General features: G+C 44.0%; 2 pseudogenes; one reads left to right on the forward strand and one right to left on the reverse strand.

Moving 5' to 3' along the window:
* The first annotated feature begins 891 nt into the window (after positions 1-891).
* LOC107968283 (cytochrome c, somatic-like) lies at positions 892-8647 on the forward strand (annotated as a pseudogene).
* A 688-nt stretch (positions 8648-9335) lies between these two features.
* LOC453057 (small ribosomal subunit protein uS2-like) lies at positions 9336-10357 on the reverse strand (annotated as a pseudogene).
* Between the last annotated feature and the right edge of the window lie 3609 nt (positions 10358-13966).

Consider the following 13966-nt stretch of genomic DNA (forward strand, 5'->3'; position numbering starts at 1 on the left):
GTGGATCCCCAGGAAATGTTCCTTCCTTCCTTCTTCCCCCGGTATGACTATGCTAACACCTTAAGATTCCACAGTGCTTTTTATTTCTAAGCATTTCCATATATATCATTCCACCGAAACTCTTAGATAAGCAGACAGACATTATTTACAGATCAGTGAGGTTTTGCAAACATAACTGAGCACCTATTGTGTGTTGGCCACTGAGCAAAATCACCGAGATCCCACAAAGGTGAAATGGCTTATCTGGGGTCTCTTCCGGACAGACCCGGGTCTCCTAACTCCTAGGACAATGGGATTTCCATTGCCTCAACCCCAAGTAACCAGGAACTCCCATGGTGCCCCAGGGCTCCTTATTTTCACCCTGGATTATTCTCAAGCTGTGGTAGCTTCCACCACATGCAAGTGGTTCCGTGGCCTCCAGCAGCTGAGTTGCTCAATCGGAAGTCCATTCAAAGGAGTACAATGTCTCCCCAACGCAGGACATCTGACATCTCACAGATGACCTGGGCTCATCCTCAGAATTTTGAATTCTAGGAAATCTAGGCCCTTGGAGCCTCTTCTGTGCTACCTCAAGTGCTCCCCAGGCAGCAGGGTGGCCCACAGTTACACACCTCTGCAGGCACAGTGCTCAGGTGGAGAAGCTCTTAGGAAAATCCCTGGGGAGAATCCTATTCTGGGCCTGGGACCACCTGACACCGCTATGGAATGATTTTCTCTTTTCACTAGAAGCAGATAAGAGTCACACTAAGATCTAAGGGTACCTTCCCAGAGATGGGCTGAATATTGGCAACGAAGGAGAAAGCGTATCTAAACATCTCCTGCTAAAAGCCCCACTTTCTTTAGATTCATGTTCACATCTTTTTATGTTTCTGTAAAAGAATAAATAGAATCATGCCCCTCATGTCCCAAACGAGGTAAGAGGAGTGACTGGATGACACCACAAGCTCCCAACCCTGTCCTGCCCCTCCCCCACACACAGAGGGTCAAAGCAACCACTCCCCACCTTCCTCTCCAGCCCTAACACTGAGTGGTTTCCCGGTTGTTCTTGAAGAGCTTGGCTGTGCAAAAAACTTTTCCTCACATACCCATCACTGAATGAGCCAGTCCAGCTCCCAGGACCCCCCTTCAGACAGCTCAACAACCCACCTTCAGACACAGGGCTGCAGACCGTCATTCCTGAGCAGCAACCCTTGGCATTGCACCTCAAAGGGAACAAAGAGGGAGTGGGTGAGACCCCGGAACTCGTTTTGTCTCCTGGCGTCCTGTGATATCCACTTCACGATGAGGAAAATGATAACAACAATAATATGTAACAAAAACAGCAATAGCAGCCAGGCACAGTGGCTCACACCCGTAATCTCAGCACTTTGGGAGGCCGAGGTGGGAGGGTCACTTGAGGTCAGGATTTCGACACCAGCCTGGCCGACATGGTGAAACCCCATCTCTACTCAAAATACAAAAAATTAGCCTGGTGTGGTGGTGGGCATTGGTAATCCCAGCTAATTGGAAGGCTGAGGCAGGAGAATCACTTGACCCTGGGAGGCAGAGATTGCAGTGAGCCGAGATCACACCACTGCACTCCAGCCTGGGCAACAGAGCAAGACTCCATCTCAAAAACAAAAAAATAGCAATAGCTATTTGTATTGTATATTTACTGCTATTTAATATATAGCAATAGCTATATATATATCTATTAATATGTAGCAATAGCTATATATATATCTATATATCTATATATATATAGCTCTGTTGCCCAGGCTGGAGTGCAGTGGTGCGATCTCAGCTCACTGCAACCTCTGCCTCTCCTGCCTCAGCCTCCTGAGTAGCTAGAATTACAGGTGCCTGACACCATGCCCGGCTAATTTTTTTATTTTTAGTAGAGACAGGGTTTTGCCATGCTGGCCAGCTGATCTCGAACTCCTGACCTCAAGTGATCCAGCCACCTTGGCCTCCCAAAGTGCTGGGATTACAGGCATGAGCCAGCACACGCAGCCTCCCACTTTTTGGAATTGGATCCATCAACTCTCCCGTTTCTCCTCTTTGTCCATTTTGTGTCTTTAATCTCTTTCTCTTCTCTGGAATCTCCCCCCTTAACCCTGAGTATCCATCATCCCTAAAATAAAATCCACAGCTGCATGTAACAAAAAACCCAACCAAAATGCTTTAAACAATCATAAACTGTATTGTCTCATTAGTGAGAAGCCTGGGTCTCAGGCAGTCTCCAGTGGCTGTCAGGAGCAGGGTCAGCATTCTGTCCTCACATGGCTTCCCTCGTGATGGTTATACGGTGGCCAGCAGCATCACGGCCACACATTTCCTTATTCAGAAAAACTGTTCCCTCGATCAGTCTGATTGGACCATGAAGTCAAGTGCCCATTCCTGGACAATAAATCAGTGGCCAGGGGAACACCCCGCACTGATGGACCTAAGCCAGTGTTCCTAAGCCAATCAATGGCAAAGAGGCATAGAATTGCTGAGATTGGCTTAATCAGCATCCATCCCGGCAACTCTGAGTCAAAAAGGTTTCATTGGAGTGGGACAAAAACCTTAACAAAACTGGGGTTCTGTTAGGAGGTAAGAAGTGAGAGAACAGGGGCTTGGAAGATAAGAAACAGCTGTACCACTCCACTTTCTTCTACTCCCTCTACTGCCCTCTCTCCTCCTCCTAACACCCACCCTCCTTCAAGAGCCACTGCATTGGCTGTCATTGCTAACCAGTGCACTGCTTCAGATCCCCACCCTTCCACTCTACTAGAAGTGCACTTGCAAATATCAGTGGTGTCCTAATTTGGACTCTGTGGGCTTTGACACCTCCAATTCCCTTCTTTACCCTCTCCATCCATCACCCTACTCATGACCTTCAGATGATCAAGACATCCTCTTCCATAACATGCTCCCCATCACTCATCAATGTTTATTCCACAAACACGTTTTGAGCATCTACCATTCTGCACCTAATACTTTGCAAATTCCTCTGGAATGCACAGTTTAGTTGTGTCATTGTTCACTGCAACAATTGCAATAACTTCCTAACCAGCCACTCTGCCTCCAGTCTCTCTCCACCCACAATCTGTCTTCCTTGGTCACAAGGGTAATCTTTCCAAATGCAAGTCTGATTATCATACTACCCCGCTTGCATTTCTCCTACAGGAGAAAGCCTAAAGTCCCCAGCATGGCATTTAAGCACGGCCATGGCACCCAGGCCCCACCAGCCTCTCCTAGGGTGTAGCCCATCCTTTCTACTCTTATAATGTCAGCTCTGAGAATAATGAACTACTATTTTCCAAGCAGATCATGAGCTTTCTTAATTTGGAGTTTTGCTCATACTTTCTTCTTAACTAAAATGCCTTCCCTTGATTTTTCTGTTAGGAAAAACCCTACATTTTTCAAAACCCAGGCTTCATGAGACCTTCTCAGTAAATTCTTCTCCAAGGCTGAATGAAGCATGTCCTCTGTGGTTCCATGTCAATCATAAGCAATTCTCATGGCTTACTACTATTAGGTTTATACTCGTGAATTCTTACAGGGGAAGGACAGGATCTAATTCACCATTCTGTACGAAGCACAAATACCCGGCAATGCACACTCAATATATGTTTGAAGAACTAAAGTAAGCCGAGCGCGGTGGCTCACGCCTGTAATCCCAGCACTTTGGGAGGCAGAGGCTGGTGGGTCACGAGGTCAGGAGTTTGAGACCAGCCTGGCCAACATGGTGAAACCCCATCTCTACTAAAAATACAAAAATTAGCTGCACGTTGTGGCCCATGCCTGTAGTCCCGGCTACTCAGGAGGCAGAAGAATCGCTTGAACCTGGGAGGCGGAGGTTGCAATGAGCCGAGATCGCGCCACTGCACTCCAGCCTGGGTGACAGAGTGACACTCTGTCTCAAAAAAAAAAAAAAAACTAAAGTGAGCTACTTATTTCAACCTCCTCTCTTCTCAGACGGGGAACCTGAGGGTAAAAGAGGAAGTGACTGACAATGGTTACTCTGTGTGTTTAATCAGTGTTCTGTCAGTTCAAGTAGGAAAAAAAAAGTCTTAAACAAAAAAGGAATTTATTTGGTGCACTGAATTTAACTGTCTCTCCTCAGGCACAATTTCAATCTGAAGATTCGAGAAGTATCATCGAGACCTAATTCTCAGCTCCACTTTCCTCTTTATCAGCTTCATTCTCTGGTTCTGTATCAGAACAAAATGGCTGCCAAGAGCTCCAGCCTAAATTCCCCCACCTCCCTACCCCAGTTCATATCAGTGGAAAGAGAATGTCTTTTTGTGGTCCTGTAAGCAAAAGTCCCAACGTTTGTTCTGATTGTGACTTGAGTCACATGCAATGGCCTGATTGGCAAGTTGCAGGTCACATGTTCATCCATGCATCTTTGGGCAGTCAACACCATCAAGCATGTGAACTGAGAATGGGAGAGCAATGATTCCCTCTAGATTAATGCTGTCCAATAGAATGTTCTGTGGTGAGTTCATGGAAAGTTCACAGAGTGCAGCTTGGGTGGCATCTCTGTGGCCATATTATTATTCTGAGTCTCAGAGTTTCTAAAGCTACAGAATACAGGAGATGTCTACCTTTCTCTTTCCCTCCCTCTCTCCCTGCCTCCCTTTCTGTCTTCCTTCCTTCTTTCCTTCCATCCTTCCATTAGCCATACCATGAGCACCTCCTAGGTATAATTTTCTACGCTAGATACCTTACATTATTGATTCATGTATTCATTCACACATTCATTAAATATCTTTTATACACCAAGCGTTCAGCTCTAGGAATTAAAATCTGAACAAGAAAGACAGGTTCCCTCCTGGAAAGTAAGACAACACTGAGTAACTATTTACCAATACTACAGGCATTAGAAAGGGAGAGGACAAGACAGTGGTCTTCGGCATGTCTAGAGGAAGCCTCGGTGACATTAACCTGAGACTAGAGGAGGAAGAGTGAGGGGCTGGGTGAGGGGGTGTGGTCCGGGCAGAGGGACAGCAAGGGGCAATAAAGGGTTGGAAGCAGAGGTGTGACGTGCTCAGATTTGCATCTTAAAAAGATCCCTCTGGGAATTATGCTAGTAAAAAAAAGCCAGTCCCCAAAGATTCCATACCGTATGATTCCATTTATATAACATTCTTGAAGTGACAAAATTACAGAAATGGAGAACAGATTAGTGGTTGCCGGGGTCAAAGATGGGGTGAGATAGAAGGAGAAGAGTTTGGCTATAAAAGGGCAGCATGAGTTGTTATGGACTGAATGCTTGTGCCCCCAACCCCCGAAATTCATATGCAGAAGCCCTAACCCCCAATATGACTCTATTGGAGACAGGGTCTGTGAGCAGGTGACAAAGGTTAAAAGGGGTCATAATAGTGGGGCCCTAATCCAATGGGGCTGTTGCCTTTATTAAAGAGGCACACCAGCGTTCTCCCTCTCCATCATGTGAGAACACAGCGAGAAGGTGGCCATCTGCAAGCCAGAAAAGGGTCCTCACCAGGAACTGAATTAGCCAACACCTTGAACTTGAACTCCTAGCCTCCAGAACTATGAGAAATAAATATCTACTGTTTAAGACACTCAGTCTGTGGTATTTTGTTATGGCAGCCCGGGCCAACAAATGTACTAGTGTCATGGGTTGAATAGTATCCTCCCAAAATTCACGTCCACCTAGAACCTCAGATATGAGCTTGCTTGCAGATGTAGTTAACACAAGGATCTCAAGATGAGATCTTTCTAGATTAAGATGAGCCCTAAATCCAATGACTGATATCCTTATAGAAAGAGAAGGGAACATGCACAGAGAGACAGGGAGAAGAAAGGAGGTGAAGATGCCGGCAGAGATTGGAGTTATGCTGGTATGAACAAAGGAATGCCGGGAGCCACCCAAAGCTGGAAGGGATAGGAAAGGTTCTCCCCGAGAGCCTTCAGAGAGAGGATGGCCCTGCCAACACTTTGATTTCAGACTTCTGGCTTCCAAAACGGTGAGAATAAATGTCTATTGTTTTAAGCCACCACGTTTATGGTCATTTCTTACAGCAGGCCTAGAAAACTCATACAACAAAGGACCAATGTGGCACCAGAACTGTTTTTTATTTTATCCATGTTGATATCCTGGCAGTGATATTATACTGTAGTTTTGCAAGACATTACTATTGAGGGAAACAGGGTGAAGGGTACATGGGAGCTCTTTGTATCATTTCTCACAACTGCATGTGAATCTACAATTATCTCAAAATAAAAAGTTTAATTAAAAAAATTTCCTCTGAGAGCCATGTGGTAAAAGGAGAGGAAGCTGAGAGACCAGTTGGTGCCATTGAAGTCATTCATGGGCAAGATAATAGCAGGTAGGCCAGGTGGTTACCAAGGAGACAGAGAGAAGAGGATGGGTTGGGGAGAAAGTTAGAAGGTTGAAGTGATAGCACTTGGGGACCAACTTGGTGATGGGAGTGGAGGAGTAAGAGGTGTCCACGATGACTCTGGCTCGTACAGCAAAAGTATGATGGTGGCTTTAACAGAGGCCTCTGGGCAAAGAGCAGATTTGGGGAGAAAAGAATGGGAACCACAGCATGTTTCAGACAGAACAGTTCAAATAACCAGGCTATCCAGCTTCCTCTCAGAAATGGCCATCTGACCTCATTCTGTCTTTATCTCACATTTTTACTCCACAAAAGAGATTCTAATTGAGTCAGCTTCCTACATTCCAACACGGAACAGGGCAGCCATGCGCCAGGCTACCTCCTGGGCCCCTCTTGTGATCACTGTATACTTGTCTTCTTTTCCTTGGAAACTGATCCTTGGTCTCAAGGCACAAGACATGGCCACTTCATTCAGATAGACTGAGACTGTGGTATGGCAAGAACTTAGAGTTTCAGGTGTCTCCAATACAGCCAGTGGAGCTTAGCAGAGATGGTCGAGGATGGAGGAAGATTGCTCCTAAAAAAATCTCTCAACTCAATGCCCAAGCAAAGAAGGAAGACCAAGCCGGGCACAGTGGCTCATGCCTGTAATCCCAGCACTTTGGGAGGCTGAGGCAGGTGGATCACGCGGTCAGGAGTTCAAGACCATCCTGGCCAAGATGGTGAAACCCCGTCTCTACTAAAAATACAAAAAATTAGCCACCTGTGGTGGCAGGCGCCTGTAATCCCAGCTACTCGGGAGACTGAGGCACAGTATTGCTTGAACCCAAGATGCGGAGCTTCCAGTGAGCCGAGATCGTGCCACTGCACTCCAGCCTGAGCGACAGAGTGAGACTCCGTCTCAAAAAAAAAAAAGGAAAACCAGAACTCTTCACATCAACTCTAGCTTTGTTTTCTGAGGAGAGGGAAGGTTGGAGGAATCTTTCAGAACAAAGTTGGAGGACTAACACAGCCTGATCTCATAGCTCATCATAAAGCTACAGTAATCAGAATAGTATGAGATTGGCATCAATACAGACAAATAAATTTGCGAAGTAGAATAGAGAATCCAGAAATAGACCCACACACATGATCAGCTGATTTTTGAAAAAGATGTAAAGGCAACTCAGCGGAAAGAGTATAGTCTTTTCAACAAATGCTGCTGGAACAACTGAATATTCATATGGAAAAAGTTGAACTTCGACAAATACCTTACACCATATACAAAAACAAACTCAAAATTGATCATAGAATGAAATGTTAAACCTAAATCTATAAAACTTTAAAAGAATGCATAAGTGAAAAACTTTTGTGATCTTGGGTTAGGCAAAGATTTTTTAGGTAAGACATTAAAAGCACAATCCATAAAAGATTATGTTGCAATCTGTCAAAATTTAAAACTTCTGGGCTGGGTGCCATGGCTCACGCCTATAATCCCAGCACTTTGGGAGGCCGAGGTGGGTGGATCACGAGGTCAGGAGATCGAGACCATCCTGGCGAACACGGTGAAACGCCGTCTCTACTAAAAAATACAAAAAATTAACCGGGAGTAGTGGCGGGCACCTGTGGTCCCAGCTACTCAGGAGGGTGAGGCAGGAGAATGGCATGAACCTGGGAGGCGGAGCCTGCAGTGAGCCCAGATCGCGCCACTGCATCCAGCCTGGGCAAGAGAGCGAGACTCCGTCTCAAAAAAAAAAAAAAAAAAAAAAAAATTCTGGTCTTTGAAAGTCTTTTTTTTTTTTTTTTAATTATTATACTTTCAGTTTTAGGGTACATGTGCACAATATGCAGGTTAGTTACATATGAAAGTCGTTTAAGAGAGTGAAGAGGCAAGCCACATGCTGGGAAAAAATATTTGTGATCTTAATATCTGATAAAAGATATGTATCTAGAGAGTGGGACGTCCGGCTTCAGAACGGGAACCTTTGTTGCCCCAGCGATGAAACAGAGAATTAAATATAGGTGATGCTGAGAAAGGCAAGATTTTTGTTCAGAAGTGTGCCCAGTGCCACACTGTGGAAAAGTGAGGCCAGCACAAGACTAGGCCTAATCTCCATGGTCTCTTCGGGCGGAAGACAGGTCAGGCTGCTGTATTCTCTTACACAGATGCCAGTAAGAACAAAGGCATCACGTGGGGAGAGGATACCCTGATGGAGTATTTGGAGACTCCCAAGAAGCACATCTCTGGAACAAAAATGATCTTTGCCGGCATTAAGAAGAAGACAGAAAGGGCAGACTTGATAGCTTATCTCAAAAAGGCTACTATTGAGTAATAATGGGTCACTGCCTTATTAATTACAAAACAGAAATGTTTCATGACTTTTTTATGTGGACTATAATAGATCTCATACACCAGAATTCAGATCATGAATGACTGACAGAATATTCTGTTGGGCAGTCCTGACTTAAAACTAAGGCTGGCTTGTGGTTAAATGAGTATGTTCAGTTTTTGAATTTTAATAGTAATTCCAATTCAGTAAATGCTATCACTGTTTACCCCTTCTAAAGATATGATTAGACTTCATTAGTAGTGTTCAACTTTTCACAAAGATGTTGAATGCCATCTTAAAACTTACTGGAGATTGGTTTTATATTTAGATTTATATAACTGGTTATGTGAATATATTTAAATACTGGGGAAATTCCTTCACTGTCTCAGAACCAAGCAAGATTCACCTGTGTTTTGTGTTCATTTGCCTCTTAAAGGCAAGGGTTGAAGATAAATAAGGGAGCAATGTCTACTTTATATTTTTGGCCTTAACTGTGCCAATCTAATTAGAATTCTCTGTATTTAAAATGGTTCTTTTTACTTATTGAAAGGCATTTAAGTGTGGTTTATGTGTAATATCAAAGATTATTTAACACTTCTCACATTTTATAGATGCTCTACAAGGTCACATGCTTTTAAAATAGTAGCAAGTTAAACTTCACTTTTTTTTTTTTTTTTTTAGAAACTGATGTTTATTTTCCATTAACCATTTTTCCATGTTGCTTAAGAGCCTATGCAAGAACAGCTTAAGACCATTCAGTGGTTGCTCCTACCCATTCAGTGGCCTGAGCAGTGGGAGCTGCAGACCAGTCTTCCATGGCAGGCTGAGTGCCCCAGTCTTCAGTAGGGAACTGCTGAATAGGCACAGAGGGCACCTGCACACCTTCAGACCAGTCTGCAACCTCAGGCTGAGTAGCAGTGAACTCAGGAGCTGGAGCAGGCCATTCACCCTGAAATTCCTCCTCGGTCACTGCCTTTTCAGCAGCAGCGTGCTCTTCTTTTTCAATCTCTTCAGGATCTCTGTAGAAGTAGAGAGATCAGGCATGACCTCCCATGGGTGTTCACGGGAAACAGTGCCACGCATGCGCAGAACTTCCCGAGCCAGCATCCACCACATCAAACCCACTGAGTGAGCTCCCTTGCTGTTGCATGGGATGGCAATGTCCACATAGCGCAGAGGAGAATCTGTGTTACACAGAGCAATGGTAGGTAGGTTAACTTAAGATGCCTCTGTGAGAGGCTGGTGGTCAGCCCTGGGATCGGTAACCACAAGAAGCCGTGGCTCCCGGAAGGCTGCCTGGATCTCGTTAGTGAAGGTTCCAGGAGTGAAGCGGCCAGCAATTGGAGTGGCTCCAGTGCCAGCAGCAAACTTCAGCACAACCCTCTGGCCAGTATTCCTGGAGGATATAACACTGACATCAGCAGGGTTTTCAATGGCAACAATAGCACGAGCTGCCAGCAGAAGCTTCTCCCAGGTCCTCTTCAGATTTATGATATAGATGCCATCACTTTTCCTTTTATAGATGTACTGTTCCATCTGGAAGTCAAGATTGGTGCTACCTAAGTGGGTTCCTGCTGCAAGGAACTTAAGGACATCCTCCTCCTTCATCTGCAGGACATCAAGGGCTCCGGACATTGTGAAAGTTTCCCTTTAAGTTACGACGGGAATCCAGAACAACGCCGTATGGATCCCTCTGTAGGTAGTGTGGAAAGGAAACTTCACTCTTTAATTTTTTACAATCTAAGTCAAACTAAGTTATAATTTAGGATTGTCGGGGGGTTTTTTATTTGTTTTTTTTGTTTTTGAGACAGAGTTTTGCTCTTGCTGCCCAGGCTGGAGTGCAATGGCACGACCTCGGCTCACCGCAACCTCCACCTCCTGGATTCAAACTATTCTCCTGCCTCAGACTCCTGAATAGCTGGAATTACAAGCATATGCCACCATGCCAAGCTAATTTTGTATTTTTAGTAGAGATGGGGTTTCTCCAGGTTGGTCAGGCTGGTCTTGAATTCCCGACCTCAGGTGATCCACCCACCTCGGCCTCCCAAAGTGCTGAGATTACAGGCGTGAGCCACTGCACCCATTCAGAAACATAAAACTGTAGAACTGCTGTATATTTGTGATTGGGAATGGTGCTTTTGCCAACTTAAAAGGATTAAAGTAGAGGAGATACACACAAATTTTAAAATTATGTGTGATCATAAGCTTAAGATAATTAAAAAGAAAACCACAGATTAAAAAAAGGATACGTATCTAGAACAAAGACCTTTCAAAACTCAATAAAAAGAAAACAACACAATTTTTCAAATGGGCAAAAGATTTGAACAGATGTTTCAGTAAAGAAGATATAAAAATGGCAAATACACACATGAGAAGATGCTTAACATTATCAGTCATCAGAAAATGCTAGTTAAAGCCACATATGTATTAGAATATCTAAATGTGAAGGGCTGACCACATCAAATGTTCACAAAAATGTGGAACAAGTGTGGAACAAGTAGAACTCCCACACACTGTTGGTGGGCATATATAATGGTAGAACCAGTTTGAAAAAGAGTTTGGCACTTTCTAAAATAAAAAACAAAAAAAAAAAACTTGATATATGATCCAGCCATTCTACTCCTAGATATTTGCACAAAAGAAATAAAAACATGTGTTAATACAAAAATGTATATGTGAATGCTCATAGACACTTTATTTGTAATAACCAAAAACTGGAAAAACCCCAAATGTCATCAACAGGTGAATTGATAAACATTTGGTATATCCATATAGTGGAATACTACACAGCAATGAAAAGGAATTGGTTATTGATGCATACTAAGATGAATCACAAAGTAATTATGCTGGATGAAAGAATAAGACAAAAAAGAATATGTATGGTATGATTTCAATGATCAAAAAATTCTGGAAAAGGCAAACTAGTATTTAGTGATGAGAAGCAGATGAACAGTTGCCAGGAGATGGAGTGAGGAGGGGAAGGGGTGAGGAGTGATTACAAAGGGGCACTAGGGAGTGACAATGCATATGTTTATTATCTAGATTGTGGTGTTTAAATATGTCAAAACTTGTCAAATTGTACATTTTAAATGTGTTATTTTTGTATGTCAATTATACCTCAATAAAATCATCTTTTTAAAAAGGAATCCAGGACAGGTGCTGTGGCTCATGCCTGTAATCCCAGCATTTTGGGAGGCCAAGGCAAGTGGATCACGAGGTCAGGAGTTCAAGACCAGCCTGGCCAAGATGGTCAAACCCCGTCTCCACTAAAAATACAAAAATTAGCCAGGTGTGGTGGCGGGTGCCTGCAATCCCAGCTACTCAGGAGGCTGAGGCAGAGAATTGCTTGAACCTGGGAGGCAGAGGTTGCAGTGAGCCAAGACTGCACCACTGCACTCCAGCCTGGGCAACAGAGCGAGGCTCCGTTTCAAAAAAAAAAAAAATGGAATCCAGGGGAAAAGCAGTGCCTTTCTTCCCTTGTGTGTTCCCTGCCCTCTCCTCATCTTTCACAGAGCCCATCTGCTTCTGAAAAGTAGGGGCTATGCTTTCTTCTCCCACAAGCCATTCACTTATAAAAAGCAGTCTTGTGGGGGATGAGCTCAGCTGGGTAAGAGGAAGAAGACTGGCAAAAGAGTCATCATCAAAGTCAAGGCAATTCTTTTTTTTTTTTTTTTTTTTTTTTTTTGAGACAAGGTCTTGTTCTGTCACCCAGACTGGAGTGCAGTGGTTCACTCCGGGCTCCAGCGATCCTCCCACCTCAGCCTCCTGAATAGTTGGCACCACAGGTACATGCCACCACGCCCAGCTAATTTTATGTGTGCGTGTATGGAGAGAGACAGGGGTCTTGCTATGTTGCCTAGGCTGGTCTTAAACTCCTGGGCTCAAGCAGTCTTCCTGCCTCAGCCTCTCAAAAGTGCTGAGATTACAGGCATGAGGCACCATGCCTGGCCAAGGCAATTCCTTAGCAGTCATTGTTCCAATGTGACCAAGTGCCCAAAGAAACAGGAAGGGACTACACAATTATAATGCAGACAGTAAGTCTCTGCAATCAGACAGATCTGGGTATAAATTCTGGCTCCATGACTTAGCAAGTTTTTGATTCCTAACCTCTTTAAACCTCTGTTTCCTCATCTGCAAAATGGGATCATATGCCACACAAAGGATGCCAGGAGATTAAGTGAGGTTCTATTTACAAAGAGATTAAGTGAGGTTCTATCTACATCAGCCAGGCACAGAGTAAAGGCTTCCTCTACCTGGGAGACAGCATCTAGACAGGGAAGAGCACAGAATCCAAAAAAGAAAATTCTGAGTTCTAGTCCTAACTCTGCTGCCAATCGCTTGTATGGCCTTGCCACCAGTCTGTATAAGCCCTTCAGCACTGGGGATGGAGAGAGGAGAACAGTGTTAAGAACACATTCATTCTCCATTCCACTAGCTTCTCTGAGTCCTGACTGAGGATTCAGTAAAATCTGGCCCAGGGGCCAAAGGCAGCCCACTACCTGTTTGTGCAAAGTCCATGAGCTAAAGCTGGTTTTTACATTATTAAATGGTTGAAAATATCAAAAGAGAATAATATTTTGTACTGTGAAAATTATATGAAATTCCAATGTCATCGTCCATAAATTAAGTTTTATTGAAACACAGGCCAGGTGCGGTGGCTCACACCTGTAATCTCAGCACTTTGGGAGGCAGAGATGGGCGGATCATCTGAGGTCAGGAGTTTGAGACCAACCTGGCCAACATGGTGAAACCCCGTCTCTACTAAAAATACAAAAATTAGCCAGGTGTGGTGGTGGGCAGCTGTAATCCTAGCTACTCAGGAGGCTGAGGCAGGAGAATCATTTGAACCCGGGAGACAGAGGTTGCAGTGAGCCGAGATCACACCACTGCACTCCAGCCTGGATGACAAGAGTGAGACTCCATCTCAGAAAAAAAGAAAGCCCTACCCATTTGTTTATGTATTGCCTGTGGCTGCTTTCCCGATATAGTCAGAATAGAGTTGTTGCAACTAAGACCATATGGCCTGCAAAGGATAAATTACTTAATATCTGGCCCTTTAACAGAAAAAGTTTGCAGACTCCTGGGTTAGATCATCAGAAGAAACATAATTGTCTGCTGTTCTCTTAGCTGCCCACAGAAAAGTATTCAGTGTGTTAAGATTAAATCTTATGTCCTTAACTTTTATAGGGGTTCATAAGAAACATCCATTTGATTGGAATTTGTGTCTTTTGCAATAAATGTTTCCTTGAATTTTATGCCAGGAAATAAGATGGTCTTCAATTGACCTTATATGCATTATTTTATTATTCCACTATGTAACTG

The sequence above is a fragment of the Pan troglodytes genome, chromosome 15 (genome assembly GCF_028858775.2).
Source record: "Pan troglodytes isolate AG18354 chromosome 15, NHGRI_mPanTro3-v2.0_pri, whole genome shotgun sequence".
NCBI lineage: Eukaryota > Metazoa > Chordata > Mammalia > Primates > Hominidae > Pan > Pan troglodytes.